The sequence below is a fragment of the Lepeophtheirus salmonis genome, chromosome 2 (genome assembly GCF_016086655.4).
Source record: "Lepeophtheirus salmonis chromosome 2, UVic_Lsal_1.4, whole genome shotgun sequence".
NCBI lineage: Eukaryota > Metazoa > Arthropoda > Copepoda > Siphonostomatoida > Caligidae > Lepeophtheirus > Lepeophtheirus salmonis.
This window is the reverse complement of record NC_052132.2, coordinates 6020024-6043905: the sequence shown is the minus strand read 5'-3', so window position 1 is coordinate 6043905 and position 23882 is coordinate 6020024.

The following is a 23882-nucleotide window of genomic DNA, read 5'->3' as shown; positions in this document are numbered from 1 at the left end:
CGCTATTCTTGCTGAGGGGAGGACACCGCTGAAATAAAAGATAAGAGTCTGAAGCCTGCATATCACCTTCGACGCCAAACGGAGTACCGAGTTGGTTCTGTCGAAGCTGTACAAAAACTCATCTGGATCAGGGTTTCTCCCTATTTTCTCTCTTACATCTTTCCCAAGCTTCTTTATGATACCACTTAGACAAAGTTATTTTTTGGTTCGTAAATTGTAAGCAAAAAAAAAACAACCACATGCTAACCATGAGAGGAGAGTAGTTTAGCTGTCCGACGCTCTGAAGCGGTATCCAGTGCTGTTCCATTCTCCTGTCATCTTCTGCACGACCATATACTCATTCATTTTGGGTCATCAAATAACACAGAATTTATATTTCTAACCCCTCGATGAGAGAGATGCAACTTTTCTTCACAATTTATTGAATGAGATGGACACTCCAGAATATTAACTCATTCCTGAAGGATGGACTGTATTTTCTCTTCAAACAACCCTTACAAATGATTTAAGCGAACTTTATGCTACCTTATAGACCATTTCTGTCGATATTGATCAAGGCACATCGTTCGTGTTTTTAAACGTTTTTGGAAACAAAATGATGGGGACCATATTGAATGCAAATGATTTAGCAATATGATGATAGCATAAAAGTTGAAAAAAAAAAAAAAAAGTTTCACACTTATGACCAATGCTCATTTCATTCCCAGTAAATTCATTCCCTGTAAAATCCATCCCCGGACTTTTCTTTCCCATTTTGATATTTAGTGACGTGATAGGGTTTATGTTTCTTAAATAGTTCGTAGTTCTTTGAGCCACCTGTAGAGGGAGGGCTGGGCAGCCGGGAGTCAGGGCTGGAGATGAACAGGATTTTGAACAATTGTGATTGGTTGTTATGAATGGGATATTCTAAAGGACTCCAGGGTCAAGGAAAAATAAACAATTAATTCTAAAAACAAGGAAGACTATGTTCCTAACACCGACCTATGATGGCGTGCTATTGATGTGACGTAGTCGCCCTTATTCTTCTCTTTACACTAGGGGGATACAGCCTGTTCAAATTTGCTGCATGCCTGGAGGAACATGTTGCAGCTTCTAATTGTAAGCCAATCAGAATGGAGATCTACTAAATCCTACCTTAGTTGCCCAGAGTGTCGACTCTTTACTTATAGTCCTTTAGGATATTTTAATGATCCTATGAATAGCAATTATCCTTGTCTCCTTTGTTGTAGGATTCAATTTAGAGCTGAACTTGAGGCAGGGAGAGAAAGTGATCTCTGTCCCAGCAAATTTGCTTATTTTGTACGTCGATTTGAATTGTGAAAGGAGGAAATGAAGAGAAAAGAGGATGATAAAATTGATGATTGTCGATGGATGAGAAGAGTTAGGAGCAAGTAGTGAAATAAAATGAAGAAGAGGAGGAGTAATGACAGGATTTACTCATATTTCCCAATCTATAAATAATATCTATGGATCAGGATTTCATCCTTACTCACTATTAAAGATTAATGATGACGAATTTTTCTTATCTATAAACACTCCAAATCATTCATATTTGTCTTTCATCTATTACTAGTCATCGCTCATCTCCAGTACCAACTGCCGGCTGCCCAGCCCTACTTTTACAGCCTACACAAAAAACTACGAACTAGTTTAGAAACATAAACCGTATCACATTATTAAATATCAAAGTAGGAATGAAATGTCCGAGGAAGCAATTTACAGGGAATTAATTTAGTGGGAATGAAATTTCTGGCCACACAAATATATGTATATTTTTTTATACAAGTAAAAATTATGTATAACCATAATCTGTACGTTTAAAAGACGACAAAATTGAATAATTTATGAAGACGTTAAGATGAATTTATCTCTTTTTTGAACAAAGTCTTTGATCATATTGTGTCATAATAATTAATTCATACAAATACGAGTCCTTTGTATAACATCATTACAAATTCTCTTTTTTCGAATTAAAAAAATGTGGGGGCCTGTCCATTCATAGACATTAAACGAATTTTACTGATTTAATTTCTGAGTAAATTATTTTGATTAAAAAGCCCTTTTATATGTTCATTAATTATTTCAAACAAATATGTGATGTGTCAACATAAAAACAATCTCGAACAAGAGTGAAGAAAATCCAAATTTATGTTTTTTAGTTCAAGAGCTCAATATTTTATAGGCCTATTTGAATTCATTATAGGCTTACTATTCAAATTTGTGGGATGATTTAAGATGTTCAAGAATTTTATCTATAGTTTAGAAAATTTGTTTGATTTAAGGGACTTATATTGGCCCCGATATGGCCTTTCAAATAATTTTTATTTTTTCTATGAAGCATTAATTTTTACTACTTTTTTTAATGTTCCTTTACTAAGTTGGTTGGAGTTGCAATGACTAAGTAAAAGTATTTTAATTACTCCATCTGTTATGTAAAAAATACTTTAGTCTTTATTCAATATAATCTACATCACGAGCAATCAATGCCTCGACCGAACACCGAACAGATTGGGAGCACTGGACGATGAAAGTCGTGTGCATGGCAAACTACATTGTCATGATGGCAGCTCGGAGTGAATCTAAATTTGGATGAGATGTGCGGCAGACATTCTCCACACACCACAACCTGCAAAGTTCTGGGGGGTTAAGGTCATGGCTGGAGGAGTGACACTTGGGGGTTGGTCAGAAATCTGTCATATTGTTGTTGGAGAAGTTTTGGTACTTCTTGGCTGAGGGGAACTTTAATGGGCTTTTTGATGTTGTAGGCATTACAGATAGAGATGTCAACGGTCTCTACAGATTTTTTGGGGCATACACTGGCACACAGAAGATGGCACACACGTTGCCTTTTTTTATTGCTTCTTCGATATTTTTACACTTAGAGACAGCGGATAAAAAGAAAACTGGTTTATTTTGTTTTAGCTGCCGTTTGGTTGGGTGATAAAACTTTGCAGTACAAAATAAGGTGAATTAAATTGCAATCTTGAGTTTCAGAGAATAATTTCTCCCAACCTACTTTAAGTGCAATTTGCTAACTACATACGTAAAGTGTTAATAAGAATAACTTGTGAGATAGTAATGGACGATAATTTGTCGAAGAATACAAATTTAATCGTCAATCAATTTTAAGATAAATAATTATAGCTTTCTTTTGTGTTGAAGAGGTACAAAGGGTGAAAGATTAGTTTTTCTGTTTCTAAAAAAAAGGATCTTTGTATGTACGCTTACTGCTTCGTTTAAATGCCTTTAAATAAGTAGACATTGTTGGTAATTTCTATTCATTCTAATTATTTCAATAGAAATGCATTTTTTGAGTGCATTTGCTTTTTCTTTATAAACATTCATTCATTTGAACAAAAGACAATTTAAAATCATTCAATTATTATTAAAAAAAGGACTATTCCCATATTAAATTATTCACATTGACATCCGTGCTGATTAGGGCAAGGCTGATAGTTTTGGCGGATAAAGCTTAATCTCTTTTTTTTTCATCAAATTTCAATTTATAAAAAAGATAATTTCAGAAAATGTTACCCGTCAACACAAAAGGATGCTAAAATGATTGTTCTCAAAATTGAGTCTGGATAAGATTTTTTGTTCTTCAACGACGAACTATCTTCGATTTCTATCAACAAACTATTCTTATTAATTTTTTGCAAAAGATAATCAAATAAATTTTATTAATTAAAAAAGTTTTATTTTTATTAAATAATGATAGTACAGATTTAAAGTTTTGAAAATCATATTGTTTAAATGACATCGCTCGCTGCCTTTACACTGAAAAACCTCAACTTTGATTTTTGTTATTGGGATTTTATTAATATTTAATACAACTATATAAATATAATAATAAAATACATCAGTAAAATTAATCGTAAATAAACATTATAGTTTAAAAGTAACTCCCTAGATCAAAGCCCAACCCTACAATATTAACAATTTGTGTTTATTACAGACTTATATAAAAATATACTAATGTCTACCACTAAAAATATGAAAATGATTAAATTAAAACAGACAAACAAAAAACAACCATGTCTTCGATGTACTTTTCCTCATCATCAGGTATCTTCTTACTAAACGTTTAAGGGTTGAGTAGAACTTACATGACCATTGTAGGAAAAACAACATTTTCTGCATCGTAATTCCGTTCTCTATCCTCGTAACGGGGAATCCATAAGGAAAAGGCATTGTATCTTGCTGCAGATACAATGCAAATTTTCCTGAGAGAGTGAAAGCTTATTGGACACCCTCAAGCGAGGCAGCAAGATATGTATGCTTTAGCGCTAACTAGAGCAAGACAAATAGTCCTAGTGTGGGGGTCGCCTTTTCCTGCCCTATGAACATTCCAAAAGGAAAACAAGTTCTGGGGAAGGTAGTCACTCCAATGAAAAAGATCAATATTCAAATCCGAAGAAATAGCAAATATATGGATGACTGAGTTAAAATTCTTTCCACAATCCTCACAGGAGAGTTGAAGTAAATACGCCCAGTCGAAATTTGAAAATGAGCCGTAAACTTCCTATCCTCCTTCGCAAAAGCAAGGGACTCCATTATTATATTTTGCCATTTTTGCGGCAGGTCAAGAAGATCAATATATGTTTGACAAATTTTCTTTCCATTATGTTCTAAGGGAGCCTGAAGTAACATATTTAAATGCCAAGGTATTGACTCTTGTATTGTAAACATATCATGGATAGTTAAAATTACTTTGGGAAGAGCCTCAACCTCGAGACTAATTGGGCTATCAAAAGGTCCGAAAACGCCTTCTTTTTTTAAAACTGACGAATAATGTCCACAGTAGAACCCGTGTCATGCGTCTTAAAAGCTTTCCACAAAATTCTTAAAATTTCAATTTTTTTGGTTTTTCTTTAAATGATTTTAAATTGAGAGATTTTAGAGGGACAACTGGTTGTACAAAAAAATTCATAAATATATATGGCAACATAAGCTATGTTATTCTTGTGAAAAGTTATTTGATTCACTAATTAATAATTGGTAATTCTACAAAAGTTTTAAAAATGTTGTGTTCCAATTACCTGAGTTGAACCAATTTAGAATTATTGCATAATTCCAAAAGTGATGGCACCATCCGTGGAGATAATTGCGTTTCAATGTTTAGAGAGTTTCAAATGATGAAAATAAATTGAAACCTTTGTTTTTTTGTATATTAGAAATTAAAGCAATTGACTGATTTTCGAAAATCCCAAAAATAAAATTCAAGAGCTAAATTGCAAATAGTTTAATTTTATAAAACATTACGTCCACCAATTTTTGGCAAATCGATTTATTTAGGACAGCAAATGAACGTTCCTCACAAATCCAACGCATCTTAGCAGCTAACTGTATGTTCAAGAAAAGGTTAAAATCTTGCCTTTAAAATAAAGCCACGTCCACCCCTCATTATTTCAACAGCCTGATTGCCACGCGTTACAAAAAAAGTAAGTTATGTTGACGAACCCTTTTAAACGGACTATAAAAAAATTTTTAATTGATTTCTGTTCAAGATTATTTTTATGTTGACAAACAGCTAATGTTCAAAAAGTATATATTCATTAATAACTATTTCTTAAGGTATTTCATAAATAAAAATTAAAAACTTTTTTCACTTTGTTGATATATAAATCTGAAACTAAAATACTTTTATAGAATTTACAACTTTACTTATTTAGTAAAAATTAAAAAAACAGATATTGAATTTCAATACTAATAAAGTAATAAAGATTGTGTTTCAAAAAAGCGTAGTAAGTTTACCTACAAAAAAAAAATTAGAAAGCTGTCAAATGCTACTAATTGCACCTTTTTTAGGCAATTTGTCAAAACACATTTATTACGTAATTTAAGCTAATTTTGAGCCTAGGGAAAAGTAGTGATAATAACTCAGAGTCTTGCTTATACAAACTTGGACTACTTAGGTAATAATATCTTTTTTTAGGTTATTACCTCTGCCAAAGAATTTGAACGACGGTTATTTTTTATTTTTGTTTGTTTGTCAGTTAGTTATTTAGTTTGTTTGTTAGTCACCAACACTACAGCCAAAGTAACAGTTCGATTTTGAACAAACTTGGTATGAAGATTATAAGAGTATATGGTCACAAAAAAACCATTAAACTTTGAGAAGTCAAAGGTGAAGGCAAATTTAAATATGCATAATCAACCATAACTTCGGAACAAATTACGATACATCACTCAATTTGATTTTAAGTGGAGTTTTTGTGCTCTACCGAGTGTTCATTCTTGTTAAAATTCAAATGGTATAAATGTAAATGAAAATCGGGGTTTTTTTTAGCTGGCCCGTTTTTTTTTTTTTTTTTTTTTGGAATTGGTAAATAGAAGCTGATATTTTTATATAAAGTAACTTTTTTTTTTCTTTTTTAATATGAGTTGAACTAAACGCCTGCGAGATTTCATTCAGTTTATATAGTGCCCCCTATAAATTATATATGTTTCACTAATTGAGCACACCCCTGTAAGAGGGTTTAACAAATGATAATTGAGCCTTTTTGTACAAATATTTCTTAGCATACAAGAATATGTATGCAAACCCCAATTGCGTCTTATTACATTGAGATATAATTAGAAAGCCTTTTGAGTTCCCTCATAGAAAACCCATACATTTTTATGATATTAGGAAAAAATTTTATTAGTTATTGACGTGTTCCGAGGAACATACATACATAGTGGGTTATATAAGTATATTTGTTTGCACACTATCAAAACTAATTAAAATAAGTGTTACCATTTTGCTTACTCATGCGATTTTAGAAATATGTAATTTGTTAATTTAGAGTTCACTGTACTCTGCATAACTATGCAATGAAGATATCCCATTTTGGGAAATTGCATTCATATTAGGGTGGAGCTGGTACCTCGACTTTGTCCATACAGGCATAACCTTTTAATGCTATTGTCATAATACCTGGTCGACGCGATATTTCTGATACATTTAAAAAAAATTATCTAATCATCAAATACTATTTAAAAGGTGTGGCTTTGAGTATATCAAATTATACTCAAAGTAGGGTCCCTCAGTAGGGATGACCATCCCCAGCCTGGACCTGAACCAGTTGCAAGGCGCTCAACCTGATCGCTAGGCAACTTGTTGAAAATCACGATGATGCACTGCTTTAACTCGGCCACCGTGTTGCATGAGCTTCGGTCGGTGTCCTGTTCAACTGCACCTCACAGGTAGAAGTAATAGGGATTGGAGTTGGGCCGGTGGGAGGCTAGATGATGGGGCTGGTGTAGTCTTCAAAGTTCTTCGACAGCCACATCTGGGATTTGTGGGTAATAAAAATATGCAAATGGCCCTAATGGCCTATGTTCCTCATAATGCAGGCACTCTTCATGATGTCATAGTCCTTAAAGCTGGTGCAAATCATCATCACCGGGGTTATTATTTTCCATTGGTTGGACGGGTTAAAGTCGTATTATTCCGTTGTTGTCAACACCAAGTGTTCTCAACTATTTACCCAATATTTTAGAAAAATGCTACAATAATTTACTGATACCTAACAGTCATTATGTGCAATAATATCAAGTATCAAAAATATCGCATCGACCCTGTAAATGATAATCCTCTTTTTTTTACTGTCCTTTTCTAACAATAATTATCTTTTCTTTACATTTATGGATATGCTAATAAATTTATAACTCCCCAACAAATCATCAGTGATACTCTCCCTCACACCTGGTAACAGTTTATATTTGGATGTTTTCCCTTGAATAACCATTCTGGATTCGAGCTACACTCTTGAGTAGTGCAACGCACTTTTCTCTTTTATATAATATTAAGTAAAGTACTCCAGACCAAAGATAAACAAAAATAACTTAATAAATGTTCCATGTTGATTGAAAAAAAACATACTGAAATGTAGGGAATCACCTGAAATGGATAAGTACATTTATAATGTAAAATTAACTTTCTAATCAATAAAGCAAGTAGGTATATTTACATAGATATTTAGTACCAATGTTGGGTTTCGGTTTGGAAATCCTAGACAGCTATGATCTTTGTTAGACCAAACTAATTCGCTACAATAAAAAAAAGTCGTCCTAGACCGGTCTTGTAGAAAAATTCGGTCTAGGTTAGTCCAAAGGAAGGCATCGGTATAAAGGAACATATGAGTCTAGATCGGTCCCAAAAAAATCGGTCTAGATCTATTTAAAAAATGACGTTATGTATGACGTCATTTGTGTGCTTTAATTGTGAACACAGTACAACGACGTCAACAAAGAAGATCACTTAATCCGGTCCAGATGAATTAAGAATGATATATGCCGGAGCAATTGTCAAATTAAAAGCAATGAGTTAATTTCAACATGTTATATATTTTATTGGTATGGTTATAATTTCATTTTGTAATATATGGATGGATAAATTCTGAATTATTCTGAACAAGCTGTAGTACTCGGTAGTGCCTGCAATTATTAGGAGTTGACGAACCTACCAATTTTGTTTGAATAATTTAGATCGTAACTCCCCAACAAATCATTGGTGTTATTCTGCATTTTTCATGGGTACACTCACACGTAGCTACTCACTCAATACTTAGACGTTCTCTCCTCACAAATAAGAAAAATAATAGCAACAGCTTCAGAAAAAAATATGATTTCTAGAGTCACATTCATTATTTATTTTTCATTTTTAGAATGTGTTAAACTAAACGCCTGCGATATTTAATTTATTTTATACAGTGCTTCCTGAATACCGTAGTAGTATACTCTTCTTTTTCATTATACTATATTGGTATATAACATAAATCAGGGAGCGCTATATGCAGTCACCCTGGGAATGTTTTTCATACAGGTAAACTTTGATTTATTAATAATTATATTAAATGCATGATGTATTTTTCCTAGAACATATTGTGTACTTTTTAGATTTTAAAGATTATCCAGATATTTATAATCTATGTAAAATCTTAAAAGACTAGGGTCTCTTATAATATATGCGACCAAAAAAATGGGTCCATAGAGTGAGGCAGAAAAAAAAGGTTGATAATATGAGAAAAAGAATATCGGTACACGGTTTGGAACGAAATTTCTATCTAAATCGATCCAGAAACAATCACTTTAGACTTTACCTTAAATAACTCAGTGCTGGACCAAGTCTCATCGATAATATGTACATTGCTCGAAGCTAGTGATGGATTGGTTCTAGAAATGATTGCCTAATCTGACTTTTTTTTTGTTTCCTTAAGTCTTTTTTTTTTTTTTCAGTCCGATCTCTTTTAACATTCAACAGTCTTAAGCATCGATACCTTGGTCTTACGGTCTTAGCAAACTTTATAGTCATTCTTCACTCATAGCTAGGATTGTATAATATAAGAATAAAGAAAATAGTTAATAATAGCTAGAACGTATCATAATAAGTTGTTGCCACACATCTCCAACTTTCAACTTCAGGTATCTAGTCTCTTGAAAGAGGTTATTTTGAACAGCTAAAAGGACATAGTTAGTGGATACGTCATTTCAGCTGGTGTAGTTACTATAAAATATCCATAAGGACCGGTCCTAGGATTGACAAATTTGTTTAGGACTGGACTGATAGGATTGCAGTCTGTTTAGTTTTTTTTGACCGATCCCACACTATTTGAGGCCAATGAAGCAAATATTGGCAATTTTTGAAACTCTCTTTCCTTTTTTTGTAATAAATATTAACTTTCTAAATAAATGATAAAAATATTTTTTAACCATTTTTGCTTAATCTAAAATGTATATTTTACAAAGAAATTATCAAATATTAAAAAAAATAAGCTCAGAAACGCAAAGCATTAGTGAGCGGTGCTCAACTAAGACTCACCCTTGTATTTATATTATGTAAAAAGGTATTTATAATGATAATGCATATCGATTATATTAGTGTAGGATAAGATATGTACACTAACTAGGGATGGAACAGTCAAAATAAACAAATACATTAATTGTCATAACAAACAAAACTACGCCAACAAAATAAATCTTATAATTTGTTTCTAAATTTGGATATTTTGAAGACTTTTCGATAAATTATATAAACAAAAAGGTGGATAATTATTATAATTTCCCCAATGTACGTTCAGAACTCTAATTAGGAGTTAAGAAGCTAATACATTGACAAGGGACCACGAAATGTACTATGTATTTTTTGCATTAATGTAAGTTTACAATAAGACGTAAAAAAATGACTTCACGCCACGTTGCGAAGATTTAACAAGAGAAGTTGGAATACGCCTTGTGGAGTTTGAATTTGCACAACTAAACAATGTGAACTTTTATTTTATTCGTATGTATATTACAACCTGTCATGTTAATCCAGATTATTCTGGCTAACACAATTTTTTATTTCTATGATAATATTTCGTCCATCCACTCTGGAAAGTAAATTGGATGTATTCAAGGCATTGAATCGTGGTGGGACAATGAATCAAAATTATAGAATCGGCTTTTTTATTCTGGAAACGGGATGGGCATCAGGCAAATTATATTTAATTTGCAATTCTTATTTATTACTTATCTAAGTTATGAAAGAAATAGCCCCCCTAAAAGAATTAATGATTTTTTGCTTCTTACTAGAAAATTTAATATTTGAACCTTTTTTTCGAAAAATTTATTTTTTTAAATTTCTTACCAAAAATTTCTTAATTTATTTTATTTTTTGTCCAAAATTTTTGAAATTATTTTCAAAGAAATTTGTGTGTTAGACAGCTCTTAGAAATAATATATTGGTATATGCATTCATAGTACATTCAAAGGACAAGGGAGGGTGGGATCAAATGACTGTATCTTACTTTTTACTTTTTTTTTACTTTACACATAAAATAAAAAAAATTGTACTTGACTTCTTTTCTTTAATTAAAATTTTTTGGATTATTTTTTAACTAGATATAAAGGCTACCATGGTGAAATTGATAACTACGACATTGAAATATTTGAAAAGTTCACCCAGTTTCTTGGGACACGTATATAAGTTGTAGAAAGGAAGAACGGAATGTTCGGACGACATTTTACTTTTCCTTATTCCTATGCTGATCTGGTGCAGTCCATATAATTTACATAAAATATAAAAACGCAACCTTCTTTATTTAATTTAAAATACTTGAAAAACTTATATTTCTTGTATATACAGACGGGAACAATTCATTATAGAGTCTAGGATTAAAGGATATAAGAATAATTATTATTTTTCCCTCTCCTCAAATTTGCATAATATTATTTCTTTTTTAATTAATACACTTTTTTCTCCTTAATCTATTGCTTCATGTATTTACAAATATGCATTGATTATTTTGCACACATCACATACGGGGTGTTACAAGGAAATTAGGACACCCCTGTTAACTCTTATAATTCGAGGTTGAGCTCATCAATTTCAATTGCGTCGGAATTCCTGAGCTATCTTTGTTTTCTTGCCCACGCGGCACTCTCAAATTAAAAATGGGCTCAGAAAGAGACTTTCAGATCTATATTAAATCCTAAAGAGATTTTTGACCAGCTCAAGGTGTCCAAAAAAACAGTGTATTTTGTCAAACAGCGGTTTACTAGAAGTGAGAATAAAGAGGAAGCTCTCGGAAGATAAAGCAGAAACGAGTTCAGGAAAAACTTGACGTGAGAGTCATGAAGAAAGCCATCCAAGCCAATCCGTCAAAATCAATGGCAGCTAATGCTAGGTATATGGGCGTTTTTTAAGTCTACGGTGTCCAGGACCGTCAATAATGAGGGAGGCAGGTCTTTGGTGTCGAACGTGAGACCTATGCTCACAGCTTATATGAAAATGGAGCATCTTCCTCGATGCAAAAGTATTTTTAAGAGTTTGAAGTCGGCTCCAGCCCTGACTTGTACACACCACACTGATGGCCTTCTTCAATTAGCACTGGGAGGTCATAAGCGATGAGGCTATCTACAACGGGTGTGCAACCTTTAAGCGCCACCTTAAGGCCATTATCACTTTGAAGGGATACTGCATCGATAAATAATTGTTCTCAAGCTTTTATTATTATTATTATTCACAGTTCATTAATTCGTTCATACATAAAGCCGAAGCTAATGCGTAAAATCAGATACATGAATAAATGTTATACTAAAATTTCAGCAAAACATTAAAAAACAAACAAAAAATAACTAACCAATCAAAAACACAAAACGGACTAAATGGGTTTGTTTAATTTTGTTATTATGTTCCGTATAATCTTTTTGTATTAAAAAGCAAAAAGATTATAAAGCTATCGTCCAAGAATCGTCGTTTCCGAAGGATGGTATTTTTAGCGATAAATCTGCATATCTTGCTACAGTTGCTAGTAAAATACTCCTGAATTCGTAGGGCTGTAGCGATACGTGTGATCTTTACTGCAATAAGAGACATTGCATTGAGAATGGTGAGCTCTATTGCTTTAGCATCTGAGGTAGTTCCGCGGCCTCCGAGTCAAAAAAGGATAATACGCTTTCAAGCATTCGATGTGCATTTTGAGATGTCTTTCAGATTATACATTACAAAACGCTTTAAAATACTGACTGCTTGGCATTCCACAAACGTATGGAATGTCGAATTGACGATTTTACCACTGAGGATCTGTTGAAGAGTTATAAGTGAAATTCCTTGTTGCACTCGGACTTGAATTGAGGATCGACATCGGAGAAAGTACTCACTATGTCTTCCTTTAATCTGGAGTGGGGCTTGCATTTATTTCCTTTTTCTCATCGCTAATTGAAGTTAATATAATTAAACATCTATACAGTTAAGCAGGGGGGTCAGCAGGATTATATATATATATATATTTTGGGCCTGGAGGGGGAAGGAGGGAGGCTTAGGTTTTTTGATATTTTTGAAAAAAATATCAAAATTTATAGCTATTTAATGAAAATTTAATACAAAATTAACCACAAACTAGTTTCCTACATTTTTTATAAATTTTATTTCTGGAATTTCTATTGTATTTTAATTGACAACAAACTTTTTTTACGATTGCAGAAGTAGGATCAGGCTGGGATTCGGTGGTTTGATCAGATAGATGAGGTTTCACTAGATTTTTTAATTCGCGGAACAATTTTAATAATTAATCACGCAGTGTAATTTTATCATCTGTCCCTTCATTGTATTCAATGACATAATTAATTGCAACTAAATCAAGTACATTGCAGAATGCTTGCAATGGACAGCGTTGTAAGATAATTTGATTGTGTATAAACGTGCCTTTTAGTCTATCATATCTACTCCATATTTTGTTTGGTTGTAATATTCAATACATTCAGGCGTTTTCTTCTGGTTTTCTGAGGAAGATACAGTTCCATTTACTGTGCTCAAAAGCAAAACATTATTGAACGGCTTGAATTGATAAACTGTTTAAATTTTGGTTTTTTAGGATTATGCTGGAGTACGGCGGAGTTTTCATTGATTTTAATTCATTTGGTATATATCTCCTGATCTTGTTCATGGTTCCAACGATGCTTGTCTTCTTAGCATTCAATTGCTCTGATAATCTCAAAGAAGTAAAGAATGTGGTATCATTTCGACCTTTTTCAGCAAATGGTTTGATAAGTGTGAGAACAACAGGACTTGGCATTGATCGGTTGGCTGGGCGACGATCATCTTTTCCTAAATAAGGATATCCATTCAACCAATATGTTGTTTAGCTATCTACGGCCAACCAGAGTTTGATTCCAAATTTGTCCGGCTAATCCACAGATTGCCCTGGAATCCATACATTTTTTCGGTAGAAGTACTCCAGTCTGCGTTGCCTGTTTTGGAACGAGCCTCGACCATTTAATTATGGTATCAACAATGAATTTGTCAATAAATAAAGAAAATGTATTAACGGCATCTCTTTGTACAACAGTCCTCTTGGCGTAGGATGTAGGGGCAGGAGCATCTTTCATTACATTATGCGAAGCAGAACGTCCAATTACAATATTTGAAGAACTAACTTCCCATTTTTTATCCATATTTGCCTATGAAAACAGACTATCAGTAACTGACTTTTCTTCTGGAACATATTCCTCTTCTGATGAACTGCAATGTGGTTGGATATATTCGTCATCACTGTTCATTCCTATATATTCTTCTTTAGATCCAGAATATGGTGTAGGATGCAGAATTTTCAGTAATTCCCATTCGGATAGATGTTTCTTTCCAGACATGTTTGTTCTATTTTTCTAGTATAGAAGAACTGCAAGGCCCCATGTACATTGTTTATACATACAGGGAGCAGGGATCAAATTTTCGCCTACTTTAAACCTTGATAACTTGAAGACGGCATTATCAAATAAAAAACCGGTTACCAAATAGGAAAGCTATTCTCGTCAGCTGACGATACGTAGTTCAGTTAGCATCATGCCGACATCATATGAGGAGATGAAGAGCTATAACTGGAACGAGGAGCTTTCGAGGTCCGCCGTAGTCATGGCATTGTTTAATAATGGAGGTGAAATCTCCAAATCAACGATTGTTTCAACCTTAGTAGTGAATTTACGGACAGTTCAGCGTATCTGTAAGAAGATAGAGGACACCTGGGATGTTGATCCCACCATAAAGAGGGCACCCAAGGAGGAGGGCGCCAACAGGAAGGTCAGGGACACCGACTTTGTCGACAAGGTGAAGAAGAGGGTTGAGGATGACCCTATCAGGTCCATGAAGGCTATGGCGAGGGATCTGGGCTGCCATGAGATGTAGCAACAGGACTCAGCACCCTGCCATGTGTCCAAAATCTCCATGCAGTGGTTAACCGAGAACTGTTATGACGTCGTAACCAAGGATTTGTGGCCTCCTAACTCTCCCGAACTTAATCCTTTGGACTATTTTGTCTGGGGCTATATCGAGAGACATACCAACATACATCCCCATAGCACCAAGGCCAGCCTGATGAACTCCATCAAGGAAGTATTCGGCAACATGGACAATGAGATGGTCAGAAGAGCCTGCGGCCGGTTCAGAGGCCGTATTGAGGCTGTTATTGATGCCAACGGTGATTATATCTAATGAATGGCTACTCTTTACCTATATGCTCGTCATAGTTTTGATTTTCAATAAAAAAGTTCAAAATGTATATTTTGTGTTGTTTTTGTAGAAAAATATTTTGGCGACAATTTGATCCCCACTCCCTGTATATGGTAGACGATGCCACGAACATTTCAAGACAAGATAAGAAGTGTTGAGGGTTTATCTCTTTGACTCTGCTACGTGTTGATACTAGTATCAACTTCTGATGCATTGACATTATTTAATAATATAAGTTATGTCAAAATGACATCTCCGGCCCTTATAGTTGGTAATGTGTTTTTGCAGGATGTATAACTTCACACAAATAATTAGAGTAATCATTAAAAAAATAAGAGTAAAACAAGTACAAATTCATTGGACGATTACTTGTTTACTAATGTAATATTGAACTAGTAATCAGGATATCATTTGGACATACTCGCCAATCTAGCGTTATTTTTCTTACTCATTTGTGCTAATTCTTTTGTTTATTTTCTTATTATTTTTTTAAGATCAAACTATATGTAGATCTTAACAAAAAGTATTGTTATGAAGAATGGGGAACTAAAATGAATTGTCACCATGGTGAGAATTCCCATTTTTTACTTGTTGTTTCTATCATCACAATATATCATCATCATCTTCTGATCCTTTTTATTATTTTCATATCGTTCAATTTGAGAAACGACTTGACTTCTAAGTTACACTTATACTAGGATGTTATCCCCTTCAGAATGAAATAATAATGATAAAAACTTCAGAAAAAAAATATAAACACCGTTCGGATTGATAACACATTGACTAAAAAGTCCTGGGCTTAACAAAAATAAAACACGTTTTTTTCCCTTCAAAATTGGCTTTTAAAAAAATTAAATTATCACAGATAATATTTGTATGGAAATATGGATAAATACTTTTTTACAGGTTTAATATTGTCTTACTATTAACCATATATCTTTCTAAATTATTAGCATTTTTTTACAAACATAAATATTAATAAATTCAATTTCAAAACAGTATCATCTCAAAATCAAAGTATGCATAAATATACATCAATTTTCATATCAATTTCCCTAGACATACCAATAATTAAATTACAAACAAACCCCTAAAACCACTAAAATATATATCTAATAGTAAGAACAAAATTGTACTACCTTGCTTTTTCAAGCTCCTTATCTAGCAACCCTCGAAATTCAAATTGCACGAATATTCTCTGCCACTACGGGGTCTACTATTAGTTATATTTTTTACTAGATAACCCGTCACATTTAATAAAGGATTCTCTATCGATATAATTTTAGGAGTATGATATTTATTTTTCGATGATACGGCGAACACAATTATTGCCGTAATTTTATCAACATTATTGTCATCCAGATCCCTCAGGTTTGAACTAATAATGATCTCAGAGTGTGTAGCTGAGGGCATTCAAAAAAAGTGTCTCTAATGGCCTTGAATAATTTAACATAATCTTTAGACGGAGTGCTGAAAAATATAATTCCTGTGGCTATTTGAAATTGAGTGGTGAACATTCTTCAATCAGCTATTCGGGGAGTTGATGACATAATCTTTCATAATGTATTCAATTAATAAGTAGATTAAATTCCCTAATCCATCTATTACATATATATATATATGCTAAAAAAGAAAGTAGTAATCCAGACAATTTGAGAACGATTGAAAGAAGAGTAGCTTAGCTGTCATGAAATTTTGGTTATATAAGTTGCGAGCAGCTAAATGATGAAGGACATATATACCGTATATTTAGGTTGGACTTACTCCAAAGTCGATTCTTAATTCTACTCCGAGTCCTACACGGACTTACAGTTATGACACCCAAGTAAACCTTTCATGAGCAAACCCACTAATTATTACTTTATATTTGGATGTTTTGTGTTCAAGGATTAAATAATAATGATGGAAGCTTTGGAAAATAAAGATAAACCCCACACAGATTGACGATACCAACTAAAACTTTTGGAGCAACGAAGTTCAGTGTACAATGTGCTCGGGAGAAACTATTCTCTTGAATTCAATGTGCCTATGTTCAATTTACGATCGTTCTTAGAAAAGTAAACATACAATATATAGATAAATGAAAAATTCTGTGACCCCTTTTTTTCGAATTGGTAATCTGAAGAAGGAATTTTCTTTTGCATACTTGCTTTCATTATTATTTAATTTTCGTGTAGTAAATATCACATAAAGAAGAATTGAGGATCAACATTAGAGTAATTCAAGCCTATATGGTCTTGGTATATACGGAGTGTGATTCGTGTTAATATCAATTATCTTATAGCTGCTCACAGCTAATTTAATGAAGCTGTTCTCCTTCAAAACATTCCTCAAATTGTCAGAAGTTTTTTGTTTTGTTTTTTATTTGAAGAAAGTTTTAATGCATCCCAGTCTATCGTTATAACCATACACATAAATCCGTTGTGTTTTTAGCTGGCCCGGGAATTTGTAATTGGAAGTATAAAGAACGAATTTTCTTTTCCTTAGCAGTTGTCATTATTATTTAATTCTTGAGTAGTGGACATCCTTTTCTAAATTGATTAAATTATATTTAAACCCTGATTGAACATTCGTATTTTTCATAAAAGACGGAGCGTAACCCTCAAGATTTCTTGCAGAGTTGTAATTGTAAGTCCTACATGGACTCAAAGTAGAATTGGGGATCATCATCAGAGTAATTCTTCTCAATTTCCTTGTTTATTTCCTTCTGGCCCTCCAGCCTTGTCCTAGGATTAATTATACTTAATCTGACAAAAGACAGGTTCATTAAAAAAATATTCAACTTTGTATATTGCAAAGATATAAGCAAGAATTACTCAGTTATCGATCCTCTTTTTTACTCTGAGTCTACCACAAGCTTACACTTAGCATTACTCTCCGTGGTTCATGAGCAACCACACTCTTGATTGCACTTAATACTTAATTGTTTTCTACTCAAGAATGAAGGAATAATGATATGATAAAGGACTTAGAAAATAAAAAACATTGCTCAAGTTGCCCACAACAACAAAAACTCGCACTCCAAAAAATGTTTAAGATTGACAATCATACATTTTCTCATTGAATGTAATTTCCCTTATTCTGAACATCTTGACAAATCATTTTTGTATTCCTTGTTGAAGATGTCATTTTTGTACAGAAAAAATGAGTGCTAGGAGAAGGCGGAAGGATACTTATGGTGATGTTGCGGGGAGAAAATGAATTACTGCTAAAAAGAGTAGAACCTTCTACATTTAAAATAATTTAGTGCGGGGAAATATCATAATTCTATGTCAGTTTATATATATTAATTTTATAATAGATTTTAAAATAATTGTAAAAACATTTGTTGTCAAAAAATTCAGTTTGTGATGTCGTCGAATTCTTGATTTGCTCCACACAGGGGCCCTGTTTTGTGAGGTGGTCAATATGGCTAAGTGAACAAGTCCACTGTTTTGAGGATCAGGAAGACATTTGAGGCTAATGACACCTATGAACGGAAGCCTAGAGGAAAGAGCAACAGATTAAAGCAATTGCAGGAGTTCATCAGGGCCTTGGGAGACAGTATTGAGGCAAATCCTCGTACGTCAGTCCTCGAGATCGCAAAAAAGTACACCATTAGTGAAGGTAAGCTCAGGAATGCTGTGAAAGACATGTACCTCAAAAGCTATGTGCGGTGAAAACGCCAGCTCATTGCAAGAACGGTTAAGGACACCAAATTAAACCAAAGAAATACTAAATTGGATGAAGGAAAATTTCTGGCACTGGACATAGTGGCCTCCTTCTTCGCCAGTTCTGAACCCACTAGACTCTGGTATTAGAGGCACCATTGAGGCCAAGGCCTACACTATCCCAAAGAATCACTGTTGAGGTAAATGCCATCCATTAAGCGATAGTAGATGGTTATTTCTAATGAGTATGTCATTAAAGTATGCAGGGCCTTCCGACCTTGCTGTAGAGGCGTCAATTGAGGCTAAAGTTGGACATTTTGAGTTTTAAAGAAGGAAGATGTGGTTTTTCACTAGTTAATAAATTTTATCATATTTGAGCTCTTGATGAATTTGTTAATGTTGTCCGCTATGATGCATTTAGGCTAGCTCACACTGTAGATTGTCTTTTATATTTTGTTCAAACATTCGTACTAAAGGATAAATCTGATCATATTTGTAGATAATGTGTGTACTGTCGCTTCTAGTTTATCTCCACAGAATGTGCAATTATTACTCTAATTCGTTCAAGGTCTTCATTTGATGGTGTGGCTGGGACCCATACCGCTGTCAGAAATTTCTGTATCGGATAAAAAATTAATACTAATGATTGAATGACGTAAAAGATAATGGGACTCTCATTATGGACCACTTCTACTATCAATATTTGAATGTGAAACATTACCCTTTTATATTAGTTTGACTGATTCCCAAACTATTAATAGAAATAGGCCCTAATATAAGTAAAACTAAATTGTCCACATCAAATAAAAGAAATAGTTTTTCAAACGATGTGAACTATCAAAATATTTCACTCCTTTTATCCCACTATTAATATACAACATTAAATTCCTTCCTTTTATTTTGCATCCTTTTATTCTACGTTAAAACTGAGGCATAGTTTCAATTTGCTTTTAAAATCTTTTAGAAAACAAAGACAACATAAATGGATGTGATGGATTAGGAACTATAAAGAATGTATCTTTAAGAATCAATCTAATCCGGAAAATGTGTTATCTTTGCTTTTTAATATTGAAGATCCATCTTTGTGTCCATATTTTTTCCTTCACATAATCCGATTTCTTTTTTTGCAGATTTACCATTACGTACAACCTTAAATTGAAGGTTTTATCAATAATATACAAATATTTGCTTTGCTAAACAAATTAACAAAAGTCGAGATTGTCAACAATCAAAAAGGCTTTTGAATCAATGATGAGTGCTTGCACAACAGCAAACACTCTATGTAAAATTAACCATATACGTGACCTGAAATGAAATTTTAAATATATAGATTTTATATTGTATTTAGACACTTGATGTTTGACCGATGTGATGAGCAAATACAAAAAACAATTTTAAAGAAAAATCAAGAAAATGAGAATCTCGCAATTGATTTACTTTGCTTAATATTGGGGGAAAAGTAATTTCGTATTTTTTGCTTTATTTCAATGCTTTGATAAGAAGTGTTCTAATCATTTGATTTAAACCAAGTACTCCCTGTTCTCTTATATATCTTGTTGCCTACAAGAATCCAACTTCATAAGCCCCTTCTCGTAGAAACCCGTACAACCAATCTTCAAACCCCTATATTGAGGCCAGACTTGTACGTCCAAGCCCATTGTCCATAGGTAGGAACAGGTGGTAGTTACTAAGTAACAGGTCCGGACTGTCATGTGGATGTATAAGAACTTCCTTTCCGAGCTCCTGGAGCTTCTGTCGCGTCATCAAATATGTGTTCGGTCCAGCGTTGTCTAGATAATATCTTAATGTCTCTATTTCACCAATGTTGGCGACTTCTGTTCGATCGCCAACTTCAAATGATCAAGTTGTTCACAGTAGAGGAGAGAATTACATATAAACTTCAAAAAATATCTTATCTACACAAAACTTGGGTGTCATGACCCCTCCTCGGTCTCGACGGCCCTACAATCGATATATGACCAATGCTTAATACAGAGTGGCGGAACACAATCTTTTATGATAAAACTCGTCTGTGGCAAAAAAAAAAAAAAAAGGTTAGATTGTAATCTCAAAACAAAACTTCAAGCGAAAATAAATTTAGATTTTGGATTTGCAGTCTGGATTTAAATCCTATTTAAAACTGCTGTAGATAACTTTTCCCTAAAGTGTATGTGAGTAAACGCCAATTTGCTACAATTGCCGATCTCAAGAATCCCATAAAAAATATTGGATTAACCTTTATTTGGAGTTGCTCCATAACTTCTGGAATCAATTTATTGAAGAAAAAAAGTGTGTGACATTAAGCCCCAAGGCTAAACGGTTTTTGACATGTTGTGAGTGTGTTGTCCACTGAGTTATGTCGCTTCATTTCATAACTTTGTAAGTTAACAATGTACTGTGACAAATATTTCTTCATCTGAAATAGGAGTTATCTTTGAAGTCCTTAAACATAATTAGGAATGGGATAAAGGTTAAGTGCAAAGAAAAAGCCGGAGCGAAGCTTATTTTATAACTCAATAAAAATCCTCGTTACTATGAGCTGCATGATTTGGGGGAGAGGGGTGGGGAGAAAATGTATACTACTATAAAGAGGAGAAAATATTTTCACTTAAAATAGCATTCAATTAGTTTGTATTCATTTATCTATTTTATTATGTATTTTTATAAACAATTTACACAAAAGATTGGCGGGGATGCTGACTTTAGAGGGAGATTGTTAACACCACAACGTTCTATTAAATAATGAACTAAAAGGAAGAAAGAGTATACGGAACAACCATTTTTCTAATGACTAAACTTGGGTTCAAACCTACTCAGAGAATAATTTCTCCTGAACGCGTTGTCCGCTAAGTTACATCGCCCCATATCACAACTTTGAAATCAATAATACTTTTTGTGGAAAATAAGTTGTTGTTTTGTCTAAATTAATTGTCATATTTTATTTTTTTTTCAATTAAGAATTTGCAAAGATTCTTTAGACAAATTTTGTCTTTCGTCACTTTCCTAAAAGTTTATTTGTCAAATTTATCATTTATAAATAAAATATTAAATCAAAGATTTGTCAAAAAGCCCTTCCTCAACCTCCTAATGAAATATTCTTGTGTGTCCTTTTCTTATGGAAACATTTCAATTTTTTTTAAATGACTATTACAACCCGAATAAAACCTTAAAAGTAATTGTATCTGCTTGATAGTTTTATTCTTCATTAATTGTTTTAACAAAATACTTCTTCATTGGAAATTTTCATTTTAATACACTCTCTATTAATAATAATAATTAAGGAATGTTAAGTGCCCCTACCTTCTTGAATATATACATATAGACTTGTATAAGCATAATAGATGTGGTAACCTATCTTAAAAAGTATAATGGTAGCTACATTATTATTTTATATAGTACACGTAACCTCATCAAAAAGTGATAGGTACGAGTTTGATTCCCAAAATTCGCATAAAGTAATAAATATTTCATGAAAGTTTTCAATGAGAATGTAAATTTAACGTTTTTACTCAAATTATATCTTGCTCAAACACCAAATTCATGTTGTTTAGATGATTTTAATATAAAGATTTTTTTTTATAATATAAGTATTTTTAGCACTTTAATTGATTTTTACGAATGCAAAATAGATGGTTTAGTTAAAAAATGATACAAAATTAAAATGACATAATGATTATAAGAGTTAAACTGTTTATTATGTACATGGTTGCGCAGCAAAACGTGCACTCTCGAGGATCCTGGCCTTGATTACATATGTCAGAAAGTGACGTGGGATCCTTGTGTATGAAGACCCTCCTGATAGCCCTTGCAGCTATATTTGGTGGGAGTGTTTCTTCATCTTCGACTTCAAGGTGGACAGGAACTCAATATTTCTCTTTAAATTGTGACCTCCATTTCCTGCTTTCCTGAAAAGGTCTTCTCTATCATTCTTCATCTTGACCACCTTGAAAACCATATTTCAGAATGTCCATCATCTACGCTTCATCAACTTGAGCATCTAGGAGATCTAAGATACGCATTCTTTTGGTTTCTTGCTCATTGAAGTCTGAGACCGCGGTTTGGACCGAAATATTGGTCCAAATCGGTCTAGAAAAAATCACTTAAGGCAGAACTGAAAAAAAAATCGGTGCTGAACCCAGTTTCAACGCTAATAGCAATGTTTTCGTGTAAATCAAATATTGCAGGCGTGTTCATATAGCATCGAACGTGTATACAGGGTGCACTATATATACTGCTCCTTCATGTATTTCATACACATTTTTTTATATAAAGCGTTTAAAATATAAACGTTGGTATGTAAAAATAAATTTTATTTGGTTTTGTTAGTGAGTTATCTAAAGACTTATGTACTTATCAGTCATCCCATCGGATTATTCTTTTTTTTTCCTCAAAGTCTTTTTTTTTATTTTTTCATTCTTGAACCGAGGGAACCCTTTATATGAATTGATAAAAGTATTGAGTAGTTACATGTGAATGTGCTCATAAAAGACGCAGCGTAACACTAAGAATTTCCTGGGAAGTTATTTTCTAGGCTATTAAGGCTAAATTTGTATTTTAGTGGACTCTTAATTACTCCAGGCAATGTTGGTAAATACCGCTAGTCGATAAATAGTAATGTCTAACATTACAATTTAAACAAGATTGAACTTAAGGTGTGACGTAGCTCAGTGGACAACGCACTCAGAAGAAACTATTCACGGTAGCTTTTATAAAAGAAAATATACATTATGCATAACAAAGGGATCTTTTGCGGGAAAAAACTAAATTGAGCGATTAGAAAAGGAAACGCTAATATAGTTTTTAAAATCGTCGTGTAGTAATAACCACCTACTCAGCACTTTTTTTAATCTAATTGCATAAAAATTATTTAATATATCTAAGCCAATTTTTTTTCCGGGGCAAACTGTCAACTTCATATAAATAAAAAACGGAAAATTGTTTCAAAAATTATTCACGTGCTTGAGTTTGGTTCCGAGTTCTCATGCTTTGGGTCCAAGAAGAAATAAGTAACGTCATGACTAATGTCATTATTCACTTTCATCTTTACGATGGAATCTAAACTCTCAGAGAATATTCCAAAGATTATTGCTATAATGGACGGGACTATTCATTCCTTAACTACAAACTGTATACTTTGAATCTCATCGATAAAATCATTATTGGTGCTAAATGGATTCATGAATCAAAATCGAAATCATTGAAGCTAAATCGTCAAAGCTCAACAAGGTTTACACTTGTAAGGATGGAGGAAAATAATGTTA